Source organism: Magnolia sinica, chromosome 9, assembly GCF_029962835.1.
Source record: "Magnolia sinica isolate HGM2019 chromosome 9, MsV1, whole genome shotgun sequence".
In the NCBI taxonomy this organism is placed as follows: Eukaryota; Viridiplantae; Streptophyta; class Magnoliopsida; order Magnoliales; family Magnoliaceae; genus Magnolia; species Magnolia sinica.
In genome coordinates this window covers 17,308,949-17,320,463 of record NC_080581.1, presented here as the reverse complement: position 1 = coordinate 17,320,463, position 11,515 = coordinate 17,308,949, and the positions used below count along the sequence as shown (strand labels likewise).

Below are 11,515 nucleotides of genomic sequence, written 5' to 3'. Positions count from 1 at the left end.
TCAGCCCAAATCTCACTGGATTTGGGTGGAGCATATCCCAGAACACCGAAATGTACCCTTACTAGTCTCATTCATAGCATCATTCCAGATGTATTTTCCAATCAGAGTTCCTCCTTGATGCCAACTGACAAATACCCTTGCAGATAGGAACTCCTGATTCTGTTTCACCACGATGCCAAGTAAGCCGACTTGTGGGTTTCATCTTCATCTCCTTTTGAACCCACATTAATTTAATGGAATTAGTTATTGGTCTGATTGCAATATTCCTAGTTCTCTTTAGGACTTCTCATATGTGGGGAGCATAGAACGACATCTGTGTGAACTTCATTTGGTTTTATCCATGCTTTCGCTCGCTGCACTAGAAAGATGTGCAATAGAACTTTCAGAAAAAAAGTTGAGGAAATTTCAATTTTTTTTAATCTAAGCCAGCCCATATAAATGGAGAAGTTGTCATTGAGGCATCCCCCAAGACTACCCCCACTCCCCAAAAAAAAAACACTCTCCACTGTGTGCCCCTCAGAATTCAACAAATGCATAACAATGTTAGAATTGTTTTCAATTTCAAGGCAATAACCATTCAATCTCAATAATGGGAAGGCCATAAAAAATAGTGCTTGTGTTACCTTTACAAAAAAAGAAAAGAAAAAAGATAAGCTTTCTTGGCGTTCCTTGCAACACCCATCCCTAGGTTACCTCTAAATGCCCCCTTGACACCACTCGAGGATAAAGCTGCATTGCCCTGTAATTTCACACCTTTGGCTAAAATGTATTGTCTATGCTGCATGCCACTAGTCCAATGGCTAAGATCCATTGCCTATTATTTATCTACTTTTACCTATCTATAAAGCAGTAGACCACATTAAGAGTTCCATTCATTTCCAATATCATCCACATTATGGTAGAGATGCTGGAAATGGGTGAAGTCAGATTGTTTTAGCAAATTTCATGTTTCCAAATGATCACATGTTGTCTAGACTTGGCAAATTTGGAGAAAAAACAGGCAAGCCTTGCGTCATCAACCTGTAATGGCCTTGGACTCCTTTGGAGAGAGATCATAGTCTCTCAACTATCCTCTTCTTCAGGAAATACTAGTTATCAACCATCCTCTTCTCCAGGAAATATTAGTTATTACAGTCGACCATGCTGATGGCATCACCTCCCAGGTTGGCCACAATGCAAACTTGTGAGGTTTCCGGCACTCATCCAAGTGTTGTCGTTGGTGTGGCCAGCTGAGCTTATTGAATCGCTTTGATTTCATGAGTCCCATTTGCATGGTGGGGTTAACCTGCCGGACAGGTTTCATGCTACACTCACACCATGGTGGGCACCACATGCTGCTCTCCAGAAGCGGCCTGTTTAGCTGCTTTCACAAGCCATACGAGCAAAATCAAGAATGGCATGTTCCAACAGAGACAAAAAGGGCACATTTGAATCCGCCCTGATTGCAATAGGTCGAGTGATGGATTGTTATCCTTCCATTCTTCTTTGCGTTTAATGCAGCAACGGTGCAAGGACATCCTGTGGAATCCTGTTTCTCACTTCTTCTTTTTGTTTTTTTATGGTCCCAGCTCTTGAATACCTGGGCTCTCACCTTCTTCTTTTGGATCTCTTGGAAAGATGAAAGGGATACTCGACTGGCTTAAATATGGCATTATCGAAGGACATGTAAAGAGTTTTGCGCATTCATGTTATTTACAAGGGACATCTATTAGGTGCAAGAGAGAGAAAAAAATAAAATAAAATTCTTTTATGCTTCGTTAGATTATGGGGTTTATACTTCCGTGTACCAGTGGGAATTCAAGCTAAACTATACAAGTCGTGGACCTTTATTTAATTGCCTATCAGACCAAAAGTTACATTGATTTGATTTCCCAATTGGCTTATTGGTGGGTCTTTAATGCACGGCCAAAGGGGCTAGAATAGTTAAACAAATCTGAATTTTGGATGATAATATAAGTGGGTCAAACGCATCAGACAATCTGATTGAGTTAATGTTTGCCATGTGCCATGTGCAACTTCAAAGTGCCTGAATATCAACCATCACACTCTGCTAAAGTATCAAACAAGAAAAAATTCTACAATTTCCCAACCTCTCTATGATGTCTTAGAAACCACTTCCATTCCCAGTATCTCTATCCTTGTCAAGCTCACATGCAAGTGCAATAAAGCTCATGCACACATCACACATGTGCAAGCATTGCATGACGTATGAAACCCAATCCTATCGAGCAGCACCACTACACTGATGCCGTGACCCAATAATCAGGTTGATCCACAGTCAAGTGGGCCACAGTTTGCAAAACAAATGTACAGCTCAGAAAAACTTGGGTGAAGTTTTCCAACCCATCCGCTTGTTTTCAATATTTGGTCTCATATGCTGAGTGGCCATTCTTGGAAAAACATGTACAAGGGTCAGACCAACCTGATGCATGGATTGGATCTCACACCTACGTGACATTGCGGGCAAATCTGTGGCATGTACATGAGCTTTATTGCCAACATATGCGCTTAGCAAAACTCTAAATGAATGGAGTTAGCCTGGCTTCTTGACCGGTCGGGAGTAGAAGAGGCTATCTACCTGGATGTGGTTGATTTGAGTAAGCTGTCTGCTCTCCTTGTTTCAGTTCCTTGCTTTGATCCTGCCATGCGCATCACTTGATGTTAACCTGGCCATCCAATCACATCACTCATGGTGCAACATTAGTATTGAGAGAGGATAGATCAGCACGACTCGAAGTGTTGGCTTGGAGATGAAATTGGTTCTTTCAAGCCCCTGCTGCACATCCCTCGCCCTGTTGCTCTTGTTACCACAGTCCTTGTGCCATGCGGCCATCCGTTGAGTCCTTTGCCTGCCTAAAAAGAGTCCTTTGCTAAGCAGATCCTTTCAAATGTCCAACACAGGTTAGATACACGTGTGCATGTATGAAGGTGCCCCAAAACACATACCAAGTGCACTAATTCAACAGCATGATACCCTGATCCATAGCTCAAGTGGCGGACAGTGAAAGATACCTCGTTTCAACACTAAGGTCTTGGTATCGATCCCTAGTGGGGGTGGCTAACCGTGAAGTGTGAACTGACAGTGGGGTGTACTAACAAGCTAACTGTAATGCCTGGGATTTCGTTACCCGAGTTTAGTACTCGTTTTCCGAAATCTCAAGTGTTAACTTTGAAGGATAGCCCACATTTCACAGTAATTTTTTTTATTTTATTTTTCTATTATAAGTGAGCAATCACAACGGAAGCAAACAAACCATACATGGAGGAAATGTCTAAAATATATCTCAACTTATACAAATGGTTGCTCCATTCGGCTTATACAAACTAAAGACTCAAATATAAAAAAATAATGAAAGAAAACTAGGATCTGGAGTTGTAAGATCATTCAGCTCTCCATGCCCCACACCAATGTTGATCAGTGCATCATCTACATAACCTACATCAACTGAATACGGTTTGATAGCATTAATGGCCATAGTGAGGTACACCCTCCAAGATTACCAAGCATCACAATAGTCAAGAATGGAATTCAAATAACTCAAGAGAATACAATATCCAACGTAAACTTCATAAGTAAAATACGAAAATGAACAATTTATGTTTCACAAGTGAGATATAGGAAGATACCACATGCAATTCAGAAGAAGATACAACTCACATTTTCAAGTAAGAATTTAAGAAAATATAATATCTAAATTACAATCACCACTCACAAGTACAACACCAACTACATATCCATCTAGAATTCAAAGTATAACATGAAGAGATACAATCCATTCTCCATAAATATAAAACAAATGGTTATAACATCCAAACTACAATTTAATGTATAATATAAGAAGATACAATCCACTTCATACACAATATTCAATCGTCAACTTAATCTTGATTAATGAACGAATGCATGAATGCAATTAACCTAGGGATGCACATCCAGCTGAACAAATGAATGGACCTTTCAAACAGTTAGCCCATTCATACAAGATATCGGGTCTTTCAAACAGTCAACCCATTCAAAATGCAAAAAGGATCGTTTAAACAGTACCCTGGTCTTCCAAACAGTCGACCAAGCACCCGATAACGCCCACATGTCATATATGCATGATTAATCCAACCGTTATTAGTACGATTTCCAAACAGAATATCAGAGAAGCTCAAAGGTCACTACGAGGGGCGCGTGCAACCCAGCATAGGCCGACAGCTCAGGCATAGTGTCACATTCCACCATCCCCGGCTCATTAGACTTAAACAAGTAAGATTCTAACACACTCAAATTATTATAAGTAGTGATAGTAAAATAAAGAATCCAAGACATTCCATTTACAAGAATCTCTATAACTAGTGGTCACTCATAATTCGACACGTAGAAATTACCATCACCAGTCTAGATATACTTCCAACAACAAAAGTCCTTCCAATAAGCTACATTAGCACCAAGTCCTTCAAGGACATCACCAAATATTACAATCCACAAACCACATAAACACAAATAATCCAGGAAATGGTAAGTCTATGACCACATAACATTTAATTTATTCACAAACGGCCACTAGCTCGAGAAAACACCAATATACATATTCACTAACATATAACATTAAATTTCAATTACAACTTAACACAATCAATTGTTAAACCAAACTACAATCAATTCAATATGCATCATCAAGTGTTAAACTAAACTACAATCAATTCAATATACATTATCAAACAAATACACATAAGTATACATCGAAACTAAACTAGAGAAAATAATTCCACATTCAAATAAATCATAACCCTATAGGATTTAGATCATTAATTTCTACAAATCAATAAATGTACTTATTTTGGTTCCTAATTATAAGGGAATGTGCACGTATAATTGCCAATCATCTTAAAGTGAAGATCAACAATTCATAAATCAACTAATCATTCAATCATACACGTAAACAAGTCATAAACATTATTATAAAAATAAATCAACAGAAAACTAAATTAACTATCATAACGAAGGAAAGCTTGAATGGTGAATCCTCACTTATCAAGAGAGGTTCCCTTGAATCGAAGGAACTCTTAAGTGTGGAAATATAGGAAGAAATGAAGTCCTCAAGATGCATACAACTTGATCGATATGTACCTAGCATTAATTAGGGCGAATAACATGAAATTGGAAAAAGCCTAATTAGGAAAAATCTATACCTACGTCACTAATCAAATGTGTATTTAATGACCCTTGAATAGTCATGAACTTTACTCTAATTAACAACCTAAATTGACATTTAGATTTTAGCTTACCTCAAATCCGAGTCAACTCGGATCCAACCTAATCAACTCGACCTAATCAGGCAATCCAAAGATGACATTTGAAAACTTATAATTCTTACATAACAAATGAAGACTAACATCGAATTATATTAATTCAAAATAGGTTTAAAATCTGCAAATTCTTGCAATTAAGCTTACCTTGCTCCGCTAAGTTAACTCGACTCAGTTTCTACCCAACCTCAACTCGATCAACAAGCCAAAACATTACACCCACTACACCTGGGCCTAGGCCTAAACTCCACAGCTGGAATTCTCGTCCAGCACCTAGATTTGGACCAAGCCTATCCCAACTCAATCGAACTCAGCGATCACTGAGTCGACATGGCTAAACTCCAATCTGACTCGGTAACACTCTATGTACATTGCCTTCTTCTTATTCTTCTTCTTGGTTCTTCACTTTCTTCTTTCCTTCTCTGCTAAAGTGTCTAGCCATGGATTTGAACTAAAACAGGCCCCAAAACTTGCTTGACTTAGCGAGTTAAGGCAGCTCGATGACTCGGCTCGACCGCAACTAAGCCTAACTCAATACGACAGCCCCCGATCAGATCTCCCTCTCTCTCATTCCCTCACTTCTTCCAGCTTCTCTTTTCCTCCTTTCTCCTGCAACGACCAGCAGGGCTTGCAACCCAACCCAGACCGAACTCGATCCGAGTCAAGATGGTGCGGCAACGAGAGGATGACGCTCCACTCATCTCTCCTCCATCTTCTTCTTCCTCTTCCCTTCCTACTTCTCTTCTTCTCTTTTTTGGTTAGAAAAACTAATGAGATGCTGGACTCAGCCCGATTTACAGTGACTCAAGCTGAGTCGACTCAACCGAGTGCAATGCTAGAAGCAGCGCCCCTTCCTCTTTCTAATTTTCTTTTCGTTTTGGAAAGGGTTGCCCTAACAAGTAGGGTTTTATATGCCCTTCTAATCCCATTCTAGAATTTTCGGATGCTAACTAATCACTTGATTAGTTAGCCGAGTCGGTTACAAACCTATATGCAACATGGTGTCATTTGAATGATTCAGATTAAAAATAGCTTGCATGGCCGTGATCGGACCATATGGATGGACTTCTAGGACCTTGGCCCACCTAACAGGAGGTTCTGATCAGCGAATGGGCCCCATCAGTAGGTGGTGGGTTTTCGAATAAATGGGGAAGATGATAGGTCAGATCATGGTGATTTCTGATCCATGACCCCATCCTTTGATCCATAGCTTTTGAATGGATCGGATGGGTCCCTTGATCACTGTGGGACCCACCAATGAGACGGTTATTAGCGTTTTCCTAATGGGTTCGAGTGCAACATGCGGCGGCAGATGGGAAACTCGAACCACAACTAAAGAAGCCCTAAAATGGGTGGCTGGGATTGTAAGGTGGAGATCCACTGAGGTGGAGGGCTAGGATACAAGGGGAGGGTGCATGTGAATGCAAGCTAAGAAGGAAGAAACGGAATCTTTTTCCGTTTTCGAAATGTACCACATGCACGCACGATTTCTCCCGCATTCGTGCATGCACGTGTGTAGAAATAGTGGAAAAGACCAAAGGTTTAGTCAGGCCCACCTCCTCAGTTAGATGGACGGTTCAGATCATTCCCATGGTCCTTGATGGTGGGCCACAAACAAAAACAACGGACACAGTCCGTTTAAATCTTATTTTAACGGGAATAAAAGAAGGAGAGAGAAAACCTCTCTATTTTCAGAAAATCACGGGCCAGCACCCGTTTGATTGAATTAACGGTCCAATGCACTACATGTGCACACAAGTTGTGTACATGCACAATTCAATGGTAGGGTCCACATTGATGTTTGAAAAGATCCACTCCGTCTATTTAGTTTCATGGTCACAGTAACACCCAAGTACGGGAGATAACGGGTGTTACAATCTACCCCCCTTAAAGAGAATTTCGTCCCCGAAATTCAACACTTCTACCATTAATGGGAACAAAGAAAAATCTAATATACGGTGTCTCTAAGCGCGTTCACTATTATTATTATTTTTTTTTTCTAGAAATACACATGTATGTACAAGTGTATACGATTGACTATCAAAACTGGGGCTATTATAATCTACCCCCCTTAAAGAAAATCTCGCCCGCGAGATTTGGTAATGTACATCTTAACCATTAGCATTACAAGTAGTAAAATTATCCTACTAGTCTATCCTTCTTCTTTTTTTCTTTTTTTCTTTTTTTTCATTTTTTTATAAGTCTATGTATGTAATCATTACCCAAATTTTTAACATGTTATATATAAATTTATCATAATCCATGCATTTTTTTTAAAAACTAAGAGTCTAAAAGAATCATTACACCCACTAATATCACAATTTCATACAGTATCGCAATAAATATATAAAGAAGAATCTTTATCACTAATATTATATCTTGTTTTTTTCTTTTTGATAGTTTCCAGCTTTCTTGAGTAAAAATTATTGTTTTCAATATTTGGGGTAACACGAAATGACATTTGTAGTGGGTTTGAGCCTGATACACTGATCCTCTGCCTACAGAGCAGTGGATTCATTGATATCATTTCCTAATCCTAGTGAATACCGGTCTTCTGCTTGATCAGATCATTAAGTCCATTAATAATTATCAGTATTTAAAATTGAATCAAACCGCATACACCTCGCTATAACAATATTCTGTCAATTCGTGGTCCCAATTATTTTAAACACTTGGGAAATATCATGTAAATTTCCATTTCATTTAAAAAATAATAATAATAATTATCGGAATGTCTTCTTGGTGGGACTACTATAAAAACTTTCGGACTTAAACTCCCACATTTGATTATGGTCTTCCGATGATTAAACCATGGTTTCGATCATGTGACCTGTGGGTTATGGGCCCACTCTAATAGTAATCATTTGCTAAATGTTGTGACAATGTTATTTCTAACTAAAGAAAATTTTATAGAAAGTTAAATTCTAGATTTCAAAAATCATTCTTTGTAAGTCAAACTCAAAGATTGTTCTTGTTTGATCTTATGTTTATCATGGTGGGAATCTGTTCTCCCAAGGTATCTAAGTTCAGTTTCTATGTTCAACGGCTATCCAAAAATTTTCAGGCAACTTAAAATTTGGGTCTTTAGATTCACAAACACCCTAATTTTAAGGGAAATCCACCTAAGTTCAAATCTCTAATTTTCATCAACATAAATTTGAGTCATTTGAGTTCCTACAAGTCCATTTCCCCAAGGCCTGGTTTATCTAAACTCGCTTTGATACCATTTTGTAACGCCCCAGATTTCGTAACTCGAGTTTAGAACTTGTTTTCCGAAATCCCGAGTGTTAGCTTTGAAGGATAGCCCACATTTCACAGTAACACCCAAGTACGGGAGCTACAGGGTGTTACAAAAAAAAAAAACAAAACAAAACAAAAACAAAAACAGCATGGGTCCTATACATGCCCCATTGGCTTGTGTGCAAAAGTAGCCATCCATTGGCCTCAATTGTCAATTAAAAATCACACTAATCAGACTCTTAACCATTCAACGGCACTGACCCTTGACTTTGACAGCATTAGCAATCATTTGATGGCTGTCTAATTATCATTTTTCGACATATGCTCCTTAATCCCAAGACCACAGTGTGATGGAGTGGACACCATGCGGCACACGTATCCGATCTTATGTGTCAGCCAAATTTCTAGGGGTAGTTTCATAATATAAAGTATTGAAAAATCATATTACTGAAAAAAATGGAGAAATTCCAAAACTTTTTTTTGCCTTTCTTAGCATTGTAAATAAGGGATCCAAGGCTGTGTACAGTATAATGAAGTTTTCATCAATTCTAAAAAGTGGGACCCATGATTGAGTAATCGGCCCAAAAAACTACCTTGAGAGGACAATCCACGAGTTCAAATTCAACTGAGTTCCAAATATCAGTGGTCAGAATCTTTCAGTTGAGGAGAGTTTTGGATCATGGTGCATCCAAGGTGGGGTGTAACAGAACAATTATTGGGATTACTGAAGAATGGGCCTCACTCGTGTGAAATGGAAGCCCACATATACTAGGCAAACCCTCGGTCGTGTGGCCTATAATATCCTTCTTGATTATGTACATCTCCAGAGAGACTCCCCTGGGTGGTGTCCCCCATAATATCCTTCTTGACTGTGCACATCTCCAGGGAGACTTCTCTGTTTCTCTAAAAATGAGGAATTTATTTTACAGTGCTCAGATCAAATTAGTGGCAGTTTTACATTTGAGCCAGCATTCTGGGAGAGGAGCCCACCTCCAGTGATCCAGACTCTGTCTAGTGGCCCCACCATGAACTGATGATGGACCAACACTGGCAGCTGCCTGGAGATCCAACTTCACCCTCCCTTGCAACCCAAAAATTAAAGAGCCAGGATTGTCTGGAGTTCTCCATGCAGCATCTGCCATCTGCGGTGGAGCCAACTGGAGAATGGTCTCAAAACCTGAAAAGTTGGCCACACACAAAAAGCTGGCCCAAAAGGAAAAGTCCAGCAATTTGAGCTATGCAATGTGTACTTTCCACACACACACAAAGCATAAATGAGTTCTTGAATGCAAATGACAATACCTCATGCTGGAGACAAAGGAAACGCAAGTCCGGGATTGAAGCAGCCAAATCAAGCCATCAAGTAGGACCTGAGCAAAGCAAAATGTGGTAGTCCATTACCAAAGGACATAAGAAGCACAGGTACAGTGGACCCAATTTACCAGACCTGCACCACTTGTCATTAAAAAAAAACAAAAACAAAAAGACATGGGCATCTCTAGATGCACAATTAGTTCTATATGAAAGAAGTGTGTCACTAGCTGCATGTGGGGCTCCATCTTGGTGTGTGTATGGCTGGAACCCGTCCAGCACAGTCACCCCACCACAAAATCAGGATGCCCAAAATTCAGGCTGATCCAATCATCAGATGGGCACACAATAGAAAAAAAAATCAAAGACCTCCAAATTCACATGGTGGCCAACCGGGTAGTTGAATTGGCCTGATTTTTGGGGTGTCCCATTTTCGTGCTGGGAAACCATGCTGGACAGATTGGACCACACGCACAACAGAGTAGATGCGACACTGCTAGGTGCATGATTATCGCATCTATAATGAGTTGCATATGACGTTCTCAGAAAAAAGAAGAGGAAGAAGAAGAAGAAGATGGTTCAACAGACGGTAGCAGGTAGAGGAGATGAAGAAAAAAAATACAAAATAAAAAAACAAAGAAAGAAAAAAAGAATGGATTCATCCAAGCTTCCAAACATAAAGCTAAAGCATACCAGTCAAAAAGGAAGAGTTATGTGCGCAAAAAAACTGTGCGTTCTCTAGCAAACATCAGTTAGATGAATGCACATGCAGCTCACATGGCGGAAGTTCAACAAAGCTCACTTTGCACGTGAACAAAATATTCCAAAGGCAGAGGAATCTGTTGATCGCCCATTTGTAGGGTGCAGACTGACGGCAGGTATATGGGGGGGCTTGTTTTAGCCCTTCTAAGGTTTGATGGTTCGTAATGAGGGTCGTTTGTTGAAATAGGAAATTTGCCATGTGTAAATGCTACTTGGTGCCATCTTGTGGCCATTTGGAAAGAAAGGAATAGGCAAATATTCATAGATTAGGTGTTGCCGGTGGAAAAGGCTGTTGTGAAAGTTAATGAGTTATTTTGTCTGGTTTCCTTCAGATCTCATCTGATTGGAAAGCTGATCTATCTTCTAAGGCTCCAGATAAAGTGAACATGCAAAGGGAGTTTGTTTCCCCCCAAGTCAGATGGAAGTTGAAGTTCAACGTCAAAAGATTTGTTGCCCCTCTATGGAGGGATGCTGCAAATGTTGGTGCAGAACAAGTGAGCCTGGGCTTATATCCAACCTACTTCATAAGCTAAGACTGCACGAATTTTAAGTTGATGCAAGAGATATGACAGGTTACTTCAGAGGCCCCGACATTTCCTTTTCATGGATTTGGAAAATGCAGTGGTGTGTGTGTGTATTGAAAGGCAACGATTTTATTAAAGGGCAAAAGCCTGGAGAAAAACAGCCAAACAAAAAGGGGACTAAGGACGGTGAGACAGCAACCCGGTTACACCACTAAAAAATCCACATTACATCCCTTTGTTTTGGGGTTGGACACTCCGCCCATTCGGAAATCAGCAACCTGATTTTGAAAGCAACACTTTCCACTGCCTTTTTTGAGTTATCGAGGCACCTAGTGTTTATTTCCTCCGGCACTGCCCTCCAAAAGGCAAATAAAGATATTCGA

General features: G+C 39.8%; 1 long non-coding RNA gene across 1 annotated transcript; it reads left to right on the top strand.

Annotated features, from left to right (window-relative positions):
• Nucleotides 1-506: 506 nt before the first annotated feature.
• LOC131256988 (uncharacterized) lies at nucleotides 507-1,978 on the top strand. Its single transcript, XR_009177035.1, has 2 exons — nucleotides 507-1,451; nucleotides 1,569-1,978. It is a non-coding gene; the product is annotated as an uncharacterized LOC131256988 (long non-coding RNA).
• The last annotated feature ends 9,537 nt before the right edge of the window (nucleotides 1,979-11,515 follow it).